The following is a 15,373-nucleotide window of genomic DNA, read 5'->3' as shown; positions in this document are numbered from 1 at the left end:
TATTTCTAAAAGCTGCAACATACCAAATAAGAGAAAGCTTCACATATTCAGTATCTCTCTTCTATAGTGGTAAAAAGTTCTACTCTAGTTGTCCTCTTTTTAGGGGAATAGTCTATTATATTTTTACAAATATTTTAGATATTTACATATATGTATATAAATATTTAGATATACTTGTTTCAATATAGACATATTTAGATATTGATATATACTTTATATAAAATATATTTTAGATTAGATACATCTACTTATATATATGTATATATGTTTTTAGATATCGTTATTAAAAGGAAGAGGCAAAAATCAGTATGGAAAGAATTTATGTTACTAATTTGTGCTTCAAGGGGAGGGAGGTGGTGAAAGACAATAACAGAGCCAGAAATTTAAAAATGCTTTGCATATTATGTTGGGTACTTCAGTTGTTGAAAGCCCTCAGAGCAGCTCTGATGCCTATTTTCTGTCACTTCTATAAATAAAGTAATACTGTCTTTGATCACAGTGACCAAGAGATATGCAGATAGAGTTAATTAGTTTTCTATATAGCTTTTTAAGAGAAATTTCCATGATCCCTTGTGTATAAATACAATAAGGCTTGAGGCCAGACTGATTTAACTTATTCATCCTCTTTGTTATTCACAGTGAGTAGAATCCCATTTTTAACACAATTTAACTTATACCTAGCCCAGTGCCAATAATAATAATAGTAGTAATAACTAGAATTTACATAGTGTTTTAAAATTTATAAAGCACTTTAAATATCTCATTTGATCCTCGTAACAACCCTAGGAATTAGGTGTTCTTATTATCTTTATTTTACAGATGAGGAAACTGAGTCAGATAGTAGTTAAGTGACTTGCCCAGGGTCACACAGCTAGTTAGTATCTGAGATCAACCACTCAGGTCTTCCTGACTGCATGTCCAATACTCTAACCACTGCACCACCTACTTGCCCTTAATAAATGTTTGCTGATTAATGATGGATAGCTTTGTAGCCATTAAAAATATGCAAAATGCTTTGCCTTCATTATCTCTTTTGAATTCTGGCATTATTATCCCCATTGTATAGATGAGGAAACTGAAATTTAGAGAGGTTAAGAGGTTTGCCCATGGTCAAATAGCTAGGAAGTGTCAAATCTGAGATTTTAAACCCAGGTCTACTGGCCAAGTCATGTTGCCTCATACATACCATTGCAATGTCCATGTCACTGTAACAAATGTTTCTATATCTCTGTATATAACAGTACCAAATCAGCATGCTAGTATGAGGACAATGAGGTCTGTTTGAATGAAGAATTCTGTATCACAAATACTTTCACAAATCTCTGTCCATTCAATGATTATACAATTTAACAAAGATATTGTCCTGGATGACTGTACTGGTATGGAACAATCTCTCTCAGGTCCTATCACATTGGAAAGACTTTGATTTCAGGCTTGGTAACAGACTTGGACAGGTGCGTTTTCCAAGGGCCGACCTAAGTAACTAGTCACCAGCTGGCCACAAGGTGACAAATGATTATGGCCACAGTAACCCATAACAGGTTTGGATGGGTCATGATTTTAATGAGGATGGAGGACACCAATGATTGCATTCATCATTCAAAATAAGTTATCTTTTTGGGAAGGTATTTATGTCAAGTAACTCTTTGTGTACTTGTATTATTAATATGATTTGACAGAAATTGAAAGATAAATTGTTAATTTCAGGATGAATGAGGATTAAGGTTTTCTTCCTGTCTCCCCCTCAAAAAAGAATGCCTCCTTTGGGAATTAGAGTTAGTTTTGATGATATGCTAATATCATCAACGATACATACCCCACACCTAGAGCCGAGGTAGCAAAGGTAAGGGCAAAAACTGGGGGAGGGGGCACATCTCTGTCATTTTAAAGAAATAGCATCTTATGAGATGTGTGTGACATTTGGGAGTGCTAGCATAGGGTGAGGAGGACTGAGGAGATTAAAGGAGCAATCTGGATAGGTTTGATCAGAAGAATTTGTGTGTGTGTGTGTGTGTGTGTGTGTGTGTGTGTGTGCGTGTGTCGGAGTGGGTCGTTTGAGATTATGTAGGAGAAAGGCGAGGTTTTACTACACCAACATGGATTAAAAATCCAACTTTTTTTCTAAGTTGTATGGGATAGGTGATTCTAGGAGAGCTCTGGTATGCCAGAATCATCAAACCGGTATGTAAGCAGAACTTGAACCCAGGTGTTCTTAGCTTTGAGATAGGCTCTCTATCCACAGCTTATAGTATATAGATGTTAAAATATACAAGGTAGAAAGTAATAGGAGCAAGGAAATATCCAGAGAAAGTACTCCAGGACAATTTGAGAAAAATAGATTTAGAGTTGGAAGGGACCTTACAAACCATATCTAGTCTAATTCTCTCATTTTATAAATGAAAAAAAAACAACCTGAGGTTAATTGACTTGTCTAATGCCATAAAGGAAGTAAGTGGGAGAAACAGCATTCAAACCCAACTCCTCGGCCTCTGTGGGGTTTAAAAATGTGTCCAATCTGTAAATAAAAACCACTGAGGCAAAGCTCTGAGCCAATAACGATTTATTAAAGGGACACAGCCCATTTTAATGAATGGGATCTCGGGTCTTGCTCATGATCTGAGATGCCCACTTTCCCCAGGTCCTTGGTTTTATGGTATGTGATATAGATGAGGTATAGTGAAATACAGAACCTCATTGGTTGACAGACCTGTACCTTGACCCTCTGGGAGAGCCAAAGATGGTCAGTAGACAGGCAGACTGGTAAATAGGATAGAGGTATACAGGGTCATGAAGACAAAGCAAGGCAAGGGACATCCCTTGACCATATAAGGGCTGTTTCCCCATGTTGGGCAACAAAGGCATGGTAAGGACAGAGGGACCACAAAAATAGTTGGGGGATTTTCCATATCATTGAGTCATCTCCACCATGCTGGGCTTGGTCACTTAACTCAGAAAGGTTGGAGATCCTCTAGTTAGCTTCCTGTGATTAAGCCAGTAAACTTTATAACAACCAAGGGAAAATATAACTTGTAGTTTGAAGTTCTGGGGCCCAATATAAGAAAGAATCTATCTAATCTTATCTAATTATCCCTGAATATGAAATAAATATGCATTAATATTAGTTGATTAAACTGACCAAATGTATATTAATAAGTAAGTATAACAGCAATATTCACTACCCCTATGGAATCACACTAAACTGAAATGGAACAAAATAGAGTAACTATTGGAATAAAATAGGGGTTAAATTAATCATTTGACACAATTCCAAACCTGATATTCTTTCCATCTTACCATGGGAAAACATTTTCAGTTGGGTGGAAGATTAGGGAAGCTTTCATAAAGGAGTTGGCATCTGAATGAAGAGACAGAGGAGAGAGGGAATTCCTTGAATAGAGGCTGGTTTGGGTGATTCATGGAGCCAGGCCAGGGAAGATTAGGGAAAGATTAGAGAATTTAGAAGCCCAAGAGGAAGTAATATGAACTTAGGCTGGAAAGTTTGGTTGGAGTGGAGGGTCTTAAATGTCAGGAAAAGTGTCTGTACAAAGCTAGAGAGGCTTTGAGGATTGTCAGAAGGCAGCTCTGAATTTCACAGATTAGGGGAAGAAGAGGTAGGTATTTGTTAGACATCGGATTGGGGGAAATATAAGTTGATTAGGGCTTCCACTCTCTAGAATCCCACATAGATGGGGAAGAGATCGAGTCTCTCCTCAAATTAAAGGGAAGGAGTTGAACTAGCAGACACATGGGTTCATAAATTTGGGTTGCTGAACTCACAGCCTTACATACTTATTTCACATTGGAGATGAGGAACATTCAGAAGATAATACACATGTAAGTATATGGGTGCTTTGCTCCTAGTCATTGGTGATCCCAAGGTCTAAGTGGAAAAGGTCTTCTGGTTAAGAGGAGGGAGGCACAATACATTTGCTCTGGTTGACCCCAGAGGGCAGAATTAGAAACGATGGGTGAAATTTTCAAGAGGGATCAGAAGTAGGCCTGATGTGACTAAAACTTCCTTAAAATTAGAGCCATCCAAAAGTAGAAAGGCATCCAAGGGAGAGAGTGGATTATTCCTCACTAGTGGTCTTTCAGCAAAGACTGGTGGCCACTTGTGGGGTATGCTGGAGCAGAGATTCTTGACAGTTATGGGTTGGACTAGGTGGCCTTTGAGAACTCTTTTGGCTTGGAGAATCTGTGATTTTTGTGATAAACATTCCATTACAGTCAATGACCTTTTAGATTCTCCAAGTAACACTCCTAATCTTTTTCATTATACTGGCCACCTTCCTGTCTCCTCCTCAGTTACATAGTAGGAACTGGATAAGATTATAGAATCATAGATTTAGAGCTGGCGGGAACCTTAGAGACTGTCTAGTCCAACATCCTCATTTTACAGATGAGGAGATTAAGGCCCAGATAGGTTATGTAAATTGCTTAGGGTCACACAACTAGTTAATGGCAGGAGCTAAGTGAGGTGACCTGAGACGTCCTTTTCAATCTAAAATTCTGTGATTCCATGGGAAAACACCTTCCTATAAAACTAAATAGATTAGAAATACCCAACACAACCTTTGAAAAACATGTTAAATTTATTTAAGAATATCTTATCCATACATTTCAATTAAATGCACTATGAAAGAAGGAATAAATGCTGTATAGACATAGTGTTACAGTATAATAGACTCCCAGGTGCTCCTGCAGAATCCCTCCCACATCCTCCATTGCACATCTCTCTCCCTCTATTTTCCTATTTGTAAATATAGCGTATACCAAATGTTTGCTTAACACAAACACATAAAAAGACCAATGAGAGCATATTCTTTCCCCGTCTCCCAGCCCTATAATATTTAGCTTTGATTTGAATTCAGTCCGGCTACAACATAGGAATGTTGACATCTGTCCAAATTAATTCAAATTGCTTTCTGCTTATATTTTTTGTGTTCTAAGAGAGGAACATGGACTAGTAGCCCACTTCTGAGCAGCTGAATTAGTGATTCCACCGTCAAAATATACTCCCTAAAGTTTAGGTTAGTTTTGGTTTGAAACCAAAGCAAGGTTTAGCACTTTTTTTCTCGGTAGTTTCTCAGTGGGATTTTGTTGTTGTTTTTCCCCAAAGTGGGTCCTTTTACAGTTTACATGTTTAATGTTACATGTGAAACGTCTCTTTTGTAAGATAAATGATAGAAGAGAAGAAATAAACATTTCTAAACATCTCCCTGAATAGCTAACCACTGCTCACTACAGTGTTTTTCATATTTTAAATGTAATTTAAAAAAATGATATAGCTAAATTTCTTTGGACTCTATGATGACAATTTTATTTGAGATCTTTTGAGCATCCATCCAGAATGTTACATGGACTTCAAACATGACGTTTTCTATTTTATGATCTACCTTTGTATTTATAGAAAAGTCAAGTTATGTGACACACAGACACCTACAGACACAGTCTCCAAGCCAAAAGAGTTCTCAAAGGCCATCTAGTCCAACCCATAACTGTCAAGAATCTCTGCTCCAGCATACCCCACAAGCGGCCACCAGTCTTTGCTGAAAGACCACTAGTGAGGAATAATCCACTCTCTCCCTTGGATGCCTTTCTACTTTTGGATGGCTCTAATTTTAAGGAAGTTTTAGTCACATCAGGCCTACTTGGTTGTATTTGTGGCCTCCAGATACTCCCTAGACTTGCCAGGGGTCCTTAACCTTTTTTTTTTGAGGGGATGCATGTCATGAACCTCTTTAGCATTCAGGTGAAATCTTTGGATCCCTTCTCAGGATACTATTTTTAAGATAATATTTTTAAGTTTATAAAATAAGATAGGATCACAAAGCAAATCAATTATATTGACTACAGTTATCAAAATATATTAAAAAAAAACAAATTCACAAATCTTTGTATCTAGAAAGACTCTACTTTAGAAATTGGAATTTCAGGGAAATCTCTGGCTTTGCAGCAAACAGTTGGTTCAGTTTCCTCTGCAAACAATTTCTTTTCCCTCTTTCCAACAATCTGTCTGAGAGTCACTGGTTTTTCTTAGCTGGCAATGCAATGTTACCAGTAATTGCAGAAACCATTAATAAAGGGGGGGGAGGGGGGGAGTAAGACACAAAAGGGAATAAGTATTGTACATAGCCTGCAGGTCTTTCCCTCCCACACATATGATTCACTGTTGTTCCCTGCCTCACATGGGAAAATGCTGTCCTGCTGAAAATACACCTTCAAGGCAACTCTGCCTCAGAGATATCACATATGCATATTAATAACATACACTTTTGTAGTGCCTAGAGTTGTTTTTTAACGGAGCATGCTGAAATGTACCAACAACTTTCTCTTGTCTCCTTCTGTGGGCCTTAAGTGTATTTTCTGGTGTCCCTGGTCTCCTGTAAGAGAGAGAAAAGATGGCAGAGTTAGTAATTTTCCATTGCAAAAAAAAAAGAGTGAAGATTTCTACTCATCATTATATAGAAGGGGACAGCCCTGGATTTGATGAAGCCAACTTCCTGGGATATCAAAGCTTTGGGAGCAGCCATTCCATAAGAAATAGAAGACTGAAAACAACTGAACAACAACAAAATTAGCAAAAGAGTAAGCAAAGGCAGTAAAGAGAGAGAAAGGGATAGGAAAAGATAAAGAGGACAGAGGGTCAGGGGAGAGGCAAGAGGAAGCAAAGGAAATCTTGAGAATGAATGGAAAAGCATTTATTAAGTTTTTACTGTGTACAAAGCACTGTTAAATTCCGAGGGTAGAAAAGCAAGATAATCCCAGCTCTCATGGGTTTCACATCCTAATGGAGGAGGACAAGAGGAGGAGACAAACACATAGAGATGGTTTGAGTTGCAAGTCAGAAAGAAAGGTCTCTTGGTCCTTGGGGTGTAGGGGCAAAGCAGATGGCAATGTACTTTCTTTAATGTTGTTCTTTTGATAAGGTCATCGCTGTTCCTGATGCTGAACCATTTGACAGTGCCAAAGACTTTGGTGGTAAGAACAATTTTTTTTCCCCTGGGGCTTGCAGTATCTGTGGCTTCTGAGGAGGCAGAATGGCAACACCTACAAATGTAGTTGCCAGGCTGCAATCCCACAGGGCTTGCCTCCTATGGAGGCATAGAGGTAGAACAGAAGATAGAAAGCTGAGTCTGGAGTCAGGAAGACCTGAGTTCAAATCTAGCCCCAGACAATTACAAGCTGTGTGATGCTGGGCAAGTCACTTAACCTTTGTCTGCCTCAGTTTCCTCAACTGTAAAATGGGGTTAATAAATAATATCACTTACCTCCTAGGATTGTTGTGAGGATTAAATGAGATAATATTTGTGTAGTGCTTAGGTACTTAATGAATGTTTATTTCCTTCCTTCCTTGGATGATGGCTGTGGGGGCTGGGCTGGAAGCAGAACTGACCTAGGGGGTGCTGCCACCTTTGGGGCTTCTGGGATTATTTGCCTGCCAATGGTAGTTGATTAGCATTGGGTGGTCCCCTTCTCCACAGTGATTCCTCCCCTCAACATAGACTGGGATGGAAGTAGGGGTTTGGGAGGTTACTGCTATTTCCAGCGCTCTTGGGTTCAGGGTCTGAGAGAAAGTGGTGGTGCAGGTGGTTTGACCTGCCTGACACATGTTGCCTCTTATCCCTTCCTCCGGGTTATTTGTATTTTCAGCTAAAAGAGAACTGGGTTTAATCTGCCTACCTAGATTGGTACCCTACTGAGTATGCATCCTCATCAATCATCATCACTGATATTACTATCAACACATTGCCTGACATGTAGTAGGTGTTTAATAAATGCTTATTGTTGACCTAGTATAGGGATTTAAATGAATGAATGCAGAAAGTATTTATTAAGCTCTTACTATGTTCCAATTATTACGCTAAGTACTGGAGATACAAATACAAAGAGCAAGTCAGTCTCTGACCTCAAAGGGTATGTATTCTAACAGGGGAAGATAACAAATATAAGGAATTTATGGTCAGGAAGGTATGTTTGGCCTGGGAGGTTACAGGGGTGATGCATGGGGCCACCGGGCAGTAATTGATTGCAACATCCTTTCCAGGAAAGGTAGTATTGAATATGATTATCCCATCCAAAGCTAGAGTCAAGTGAAATCAAACTAACAATAATTTATTTAGTGTTTATGGATAAGCACTGGGGATACAAAGAAAGGCAAAAACAGTAGATCACAAACATGGTAGACAAACAGTGAATTCTACCATGTTTGGAAGGCTTCTTTCTGCAGGGGCCTAATGGCTCACTAAGAACCAACCTAGTGATATGTTCAGAGAGGCTTTTCATTAGGACCATTGACTATCATGTAGTGAATGTCCCTCCCTTGACCCAGGAGAAGGCAAACTCTTTATGATGATGGATCAAAGGATTATAGATTTAGAGCTGAAAGGAACCTTAGAAGGCATCTAAAAAAGTCTCCGTGGCTCCTCATTGCCTACTAAACAAAGTTCAATCTGCTTAGCTTGGAATTCATAGGTCTCTCCAACACAGACCCCAAATACTTTACATTTCTAGCCTTATCACTTACTGCTACCCTTTGAGTATCTGACTTTAATCAAACTGGACCTGAACATATCCCATCATTCTTAGTTTCTGTTGAAATTACTCACACTATTCCTTCCATGTGGAATTTCCTTCCCTCTCATCTATATCTATTCAAATCCTACCCTTCCTTAAAAGCTCCAATCTTTTTTTCTTTATTTTTTGAACTTCATAAAGACCAAAAAAGGCATTTCCACATACATAGTATAACAGAGAAAAAGTATTGTACATGAAACTGTAGATCTTTATATGTACAGCCTCTTTTGTTTTTAAGTAAATAAGTTTAACAAGTAGCTTTCAAAACCATTGCTTGTCTGTGCTTTTTTTCTGTTTTCTTTTCTGTACTTTTAGAAAAGATGTCCCCATGACCGTCTTGTGGCATAATGGTGCTTAATATATGCTCTCTCTCTCTCATCTGTCTGTCTGTCTATCTATCTATCTATCTATCTATCTATCTATCTATCTATCTATCCATCCATCCACCTATCTAGTCTGTCTCTTTTACAGTAACTAACTCATGTTATGCCTCGGGGCAATATAATGGCACCTCAGGTCCACATGACTCCCTTTTTGCTGCTCGAGGTAGCAGACTGTCCAATTAACAATGATTCCTTTTGTAATTTTGATAACTTATTTATCTCCCTCTTAACTTTTTTCAAATGACACTTTGCTAAGCGTTAGCTCCTTTTAAAGGAATACTATATAAATGTCAAGGGTGTTCAAAGCTTTTCAGCAATAATACAGCAAGAAACTCATCTATACTATATCTGCTGATAAATCCCAAGGTGATGGGAATCATAGGTAAATAAAATTACAAATTATGTCACCATAGCATTAAGAAAGTCTTAGTTTGCATGCATGCATTCATTGATTGAAGGGATTTCAACACTTCAGTGGTCTATGTTTTTCTGTGTGGGGGCATTCCTTCCTATGAAGTTGATCACAACCCCTTTGCACCTTAGGCAACGATTTTTGTGGGTTGTTATGGCCAAAAGAGTTAATTCATTCGATAAACCCTTATCAAGAACCTATTACATGCCAGGCATTCAAGAGCAGGGGTTCTTAACTTTTTTTTTTGTCACGGGACCCTTTGGTCATTTGGTTAAGTTTATGGACCCCTTTTAAAATTCATAAATAAAATAGATAAGATTACGAAGGAAGTATGTTATACCAAAACATTAAAAAAAATAAAACAAGTTCACAGACCACAGACTCTCTTTTGAAATATAAAGACAAAACCCAAAACAATCCCTGCCTTAATGCAAAGCTGTGTTTGGAGTCAGAGGATGTTGGTGAAAATCTCTGCCAGTTAACTGTGTGACTGTGGGCAAGTTGGTGTCAGTTTACTCATCTGTTAAAAAAAAAGGCATTAGACTGGATGATTTCTAAGGCCCCTTCGAGCTCTAACTCTATTATCCTATGATCCATCATCATAAAGAGCTTGCTTTCTACTGGGGGAAGAAGGGAAAGTTCACTATATGGTGGCCAACTTTCCTGATGAGAAGTCTCTCTGAAGGTCACTAGGTTGGTCATTGGTCATCTATTAGGCCTCTGAACAAAGAAAACTTCCAAACACGTACAAACCATGTTCTCCTGTCCTGGTCTCTAAAGACCCAAGGTCATCTTTATGCTTGATGGAGCATTAGAATAGAATGGTACAGTAGAAGACATTAAAAGGTTAGTCCTAGGAAACTAAAAAAAACCAAAACCCATAGCATAAATAATTAGTGAAACAGATATTCAAACACAGGTGAATTGCTATTGTTTTCTGAGAGAGTCATTTTTGGGAAGCTTATTCAAGGACTAAATCATAGAAAAGGATTTTAGAGCTTGAAGGCACTTTACAGAACATCTGGCTCATTTTATAGATGAGGGAACAGACCTAAAGGGGGGAAAGGGACTTGCCGGAGGTTGCTTGATTAGCCAGTACCAGAGTCTGTTAGATGGATTCCTGACTGGGACCACTCTAATACACCATATTAACTTGAAAAAGACTAAATGGGAAACATTTATGATGAAGTTTCATAGCAATATCTTTAAACCAGCAATTGTGTCTGGCTGCCTGCAGTAACTCACGGGGCTGTTGTGAGAATCTCATGAGAAACTGTATTTGAGAGTGTTTTGCAAAACAACGAGCTGTGTAAATGTTAGCTATTATGATTGTTGTTGTTGTTGTTGTTGTTTTAGTTTTTGGCATTTAAATCAGATTCAGTGTACTTATGTTTGTACTGGACATTCCATTCCATGTTGTATACTATCCGATAGACTACGTTATATGACAACCTCTTTTTAAACCTTGTCCAACATGTTCATGTTTACATGTGGAGAGAAAGGTTGGGGAAAGGCAGTTAGTGCTCCACGTTGGGGGTCTAGCTAATGCTTGATCTTGTGGTTGGTTGAGGAGGCTTATTCCACTTCTGAATGATGAAGATGCAGCTGCAATAAAAAATTACTTACCAATTCATGAAACCTCAGATGGAGTGACAGTCTTTAGGGAAAGTCACTTTACCGTTCTTTGACTTGGTTTCCCCATAGGAAAAACAAAGGGTTTGTGGACTAGATGGCTTTTCAAACTTCTGTTAGTTCAAAGAAACACTATTATTACTTCTGGCTCTGTGAGATTGCTGTCTTAGGTTTCTTTTCCTGCTACTCAGATTAAGCTGGAAATCCAAGGGGAAATATGGGGTATTTGTCACTATTCTCTGATTCTGCAACCCAGTGGCACTCTGTATGAGTCCCATTTGTAACCTAACTGTAACCAATGACTGAAGCTTGTTTTTACATCTTAAAAAAAACTTTTATATTTTCAAATTAAATTTTATTATTTCAATGATCAAATTTTTTTTCTTCTCAGCTTGCCACCCTGAAAAAAAAGACAGATAAAATCCTTGTAATAAATATGCATATACAAGAAAAGCAATTTCCCATATTGACCATGTCCAAGAACATGTCTCATTCTATAGCTTTAGTTTAATACTTTTCTGTCAGGAAGTATTAGGTCAGGTAGTGTTATGAAGCCTAATTAGGATGTAAGAATTTCTCTGAGTTTTCATGGAGGTTAATGAATCTTTCAATCTTTGTGTTTTTCTATAAAAGGTTGGAAGGAAAAGGGTCAGTTAGTGTTTACAAAGGGATGATAACGTGAAATGTATTATGCAGGGGCACTACTAGGAATTTCTGTGGTTTGTGTGAATCCCCACAGTTACTCTCCCTTTCCCAGTCATAATTATCCCTGCCCCACCAATCCGAATTCGTAGAACTAAGCTGTTGCAAAATAACTCTTTATTTTCCATTTCAGGGCAATGAAATTAAAATGACCTAAGTTTCTCTCAGTCAGTAATATTTGTTAAGCAGTGCCTGAATTAGGTGATATGATGTAAACCAAAGAAACAGCACATATGCTAAAAATGCTGCTCAGATTTCTCAAGGAGTAGCAGGACCTCGAATCCCTCTGGAGCCAAAATGAACAAGTCTAATCTGTCTTCCACGTGGTGACAGACCTTCAGATCTTAAAGAAAGCTTTCATGTTTCTCTTGTCTTCCCTTTTCTATGCTAAATGCCTTCAGTTCTTCCAAGCTGTCCTCTTGTGGGATGATTTAAAGGCCTTTCACTGCCTTAGTTTCTCTTCCTTCTGTATGTAGTTATTGTTATTCAGTCTTGTCTGACTCTTGGTGACCCCATTTGGGGTTTTCTTGGCAAAGATACTGGAGTGGTTTTCCATTTCCTTCTCTAACTCATTTTACAGAAGAGGAAACTGAGGCAAACAGGGGTAAGTGCCCAGGGTCACTCTGCTAGTAAGTGTCTGAGGCTGGATTTGAACTAAGGTCTTCCTGATTCCAGGCCTGGCTGTTAGTCCACTGTACAACCTAGCTGACCCATCTTTAGTATGCTCTCCAAATTATCAAAGTCCTTCCTGAAATGTGATGCCCAGAACAAATACAATATTTCATATATGGTCAGATCAGGGCAGAGTACAGAAATACTATCACCTGCCTAATTCTGATCTTTGTACTTCTCTCTCAACACAGCCTAAAATGGCTCTAGTTTTTTGGTTGCCCTATCACAATGTCAAATTACATTGAAATTTCAAGCCACTAAAACACTCAGGTTTCTTTCTTTTTTCTTTTCTTCCAGAAAATTGCAATCTAATCATATCTTCCTCATGTAATACTTGCAAAGTTAATATTTTGAAACTGTATAAGACTTGATAACAATAATGATGATGGTAATCATGTATTTATGTAGTGCTTTAAGATTCACTAATATTAGCTCATTTGATCCTTACAATAAGCCTGTGAAGTAGCTGCTATTATTATCACCATTTTACAAATGAGGAAACTGAGGCACAGAGAGATTAATATTCTGTGTGAATAATTAATAAATATCATTGCTCTGGGTCACACAGTTACCAAGTATCTGAAGCTGGATTTGAACTCAGGTCTTAGGAACTCCTAAGGTTTGGACTCCAAACCTCTGTGCCACCTAGCTGCCAATTATCCCTGTTAAAAAGGAATAGGAAGTTGTACATAATAAATTTGCAGTTTCATGTGCAATCATCTTTTTAAAAATTCTACTGTTATGGAATTGTTTGTTTTATTACATAAATTAAAAATAAAATAAATAAAATTAACCTAATGTCCTAACCAGTTGACATCTTTCTGTACCCTGACCCTGTCATCCAGTAGGCCCAAATGGGCCTATCACCTCTCTCATTTTGGACAACTATGTTTCTTTTAATGCAGTTTAAGATTGCATTAACTTTTTGGACTATAGTATTGCACTTTTTATTCAAATAAGTGACAGCGATCTTGGTATGGGCCAAAAATTGGAATTTGTGCCCAATAAAGCAAATATCAACTTTGGTTACATTAATAGAACTCTAGTGTCTAGAATAGGCAAGGCAGTGGCCTCATGATATCTTGCTCTGATCAGATCTTGGAGTCCGGGCACCATATTTTATAAAGGACATTGAAAACCTGGAATATGTTCAGAAAAGGATTACAAAGAAAGGAGATAATTAGAAACAATGCTAAATGAGGACTGATTAAAGTAGCTAAGGATGTTTAGCCTGGACAAATGACTAATGGGAATGAAGGAATGTGATCATGCAGTTCAAATATTTAAAGGGATTTCATAAGGAAGGGGGCATTAGATTTTTTATGTTTGACTCTCAAAGACCAATGGATAGAAGGTATAGGGTGACAGATCTAAGCTCAGTCTAGGGAAGAGTTTTTAACAGAGCCATCAAAGCTTGAATGAATTGCCTCAAAAGGTGGTGATTTCCCCATCAATGGGGATTTTCCAGCAGAGGCTGCATGATCACCATTGAGAATGCTGTAGAGAAGATGCATGCTTAAATGAGGGGTGAGAAAAGGTGATCCCAAAGCTGTCTTACAACTGCAATCTCTCTCACACATTCAAGTCAACAAACACTAATCACCTACTATGTTCTGAGCACAATGCTAAACACTGAGGATTCAGAAAAAGGCAAAAATAGCTCCTGCCCTCAAGGATCTCCCAATCTAGTAGGGGAGACAACATACAAACATGGGGCACATATAGGGTAAAATGGAGGAAATCTCAGAGGGAAGGCGCTAACATTAAGAGGGTCCAGAAGTTTTCTTATAGAAGGTGGGACTTCAGCTGAGACTTGAGGGAAACTAGGAAAGCCAGAAGAGATGAGGTGGGAGAGTATTTGAGAAATGGGGGGCATCTAGTCAAGAGATGAAATGTTTTGTGTGAAGAACAGAAAGGAGGCTAGTGTCGTTGGAGTATAGAATAATAGAGAGGAGTAGGGGCAGTTACGTGATGCAGTGCAGAGAGCTTCAGGCCTGGAGACAGGAAGTCTCATCTTCCTGAGTTCAAATCCAGCCTCAGATACTTACTAGCTTTGTGACCCTGGGCAAGGCACTTAACCCTGTTTGCCTCAGTTTCCTCATCTGTAAAATGAGCTGGAGAAGGAGATGACAAATAAGTCTATTATCTTTGCCAAGAAAACCCCAAATGGGGTCACAAAGAGTCTGACATGACTCAATAACAACAAAAATGTAAGAAGAATATGTTTTCTTCTCTTTGGTCACACAGTAACTATCCTAGTTCAGGCTCTCATTAGCTCTCACCAAGACTATTGTATTATCCTTTGTACTGGTTCCTTTGCCTTTAGTTTTTCCTTTCTCTGATCCATCCTTTACACAGCTGACAAAGCATCTTTCCTAAAGCACAGGTCTGCTCCCGTCACTCCCGAGCAAACCCTACATCGACGCCCTATTGCTCTCAGGATAAAGTACAAGCTTCTTAGCCTGGCATTTAAGGCCTTCCACACAGCAGATCCAAACTGTCTTTCCAGGTTTACGTTATGTTATGCCCTGTCAGTCACCTTATATTGCAATTAAACTGAACTGCTAGTAGCACTCTGAACTCAATATTCCACCTTTCCACTCTATGAATTTGTGCATTCTATTCCTCTTTGCTTGGACTACATTTTCTCTTCATCTTCACCTCTAAAAACTTCCCCTTTGCTTCAACACTCAATGAAGATGTCCCTGCTTTGCTAGTTTCTTTGATCTCCCCATCCCCACCGCAAAGTGATGTTTCATTTCTCAAATCTTCTTCAAATGCTTTGGGTCTTTCCTTTGTTTGTAATACACACTAGCTAAGTACATGTTATGTTGTAATCTATCCTTCCTAATATAAGCTCCTTGGGGTCAAGGACTGTGCTGTTTTCAATTCTGTGTATTCCCTAGACTTAGCACAGTGATTTTCATATCTGTCTATCTATCTATCTATCTATCTATCTATCTATCTATCTATCTATCTATCTATCTATCTATCT

Source organism: Vombatus ursinus, unplaced genomic scaffold (genome assembly GCF_900497805.2).
Source record: "Vombatus ursinus unplaced genomic scaffold, bare-nosed wombat genome assembly UNPS02015255.1, whole genome shotgun sequence".
Lineage (NCBI taxonomy): Eukaryota > Metazoa > Chordata > Mammalia > Diprotodontia > Vombatidae > Vombatus > Vombatus ursinus.
This window is presented reverse-complemented; position numbering follows the sequence as displayed.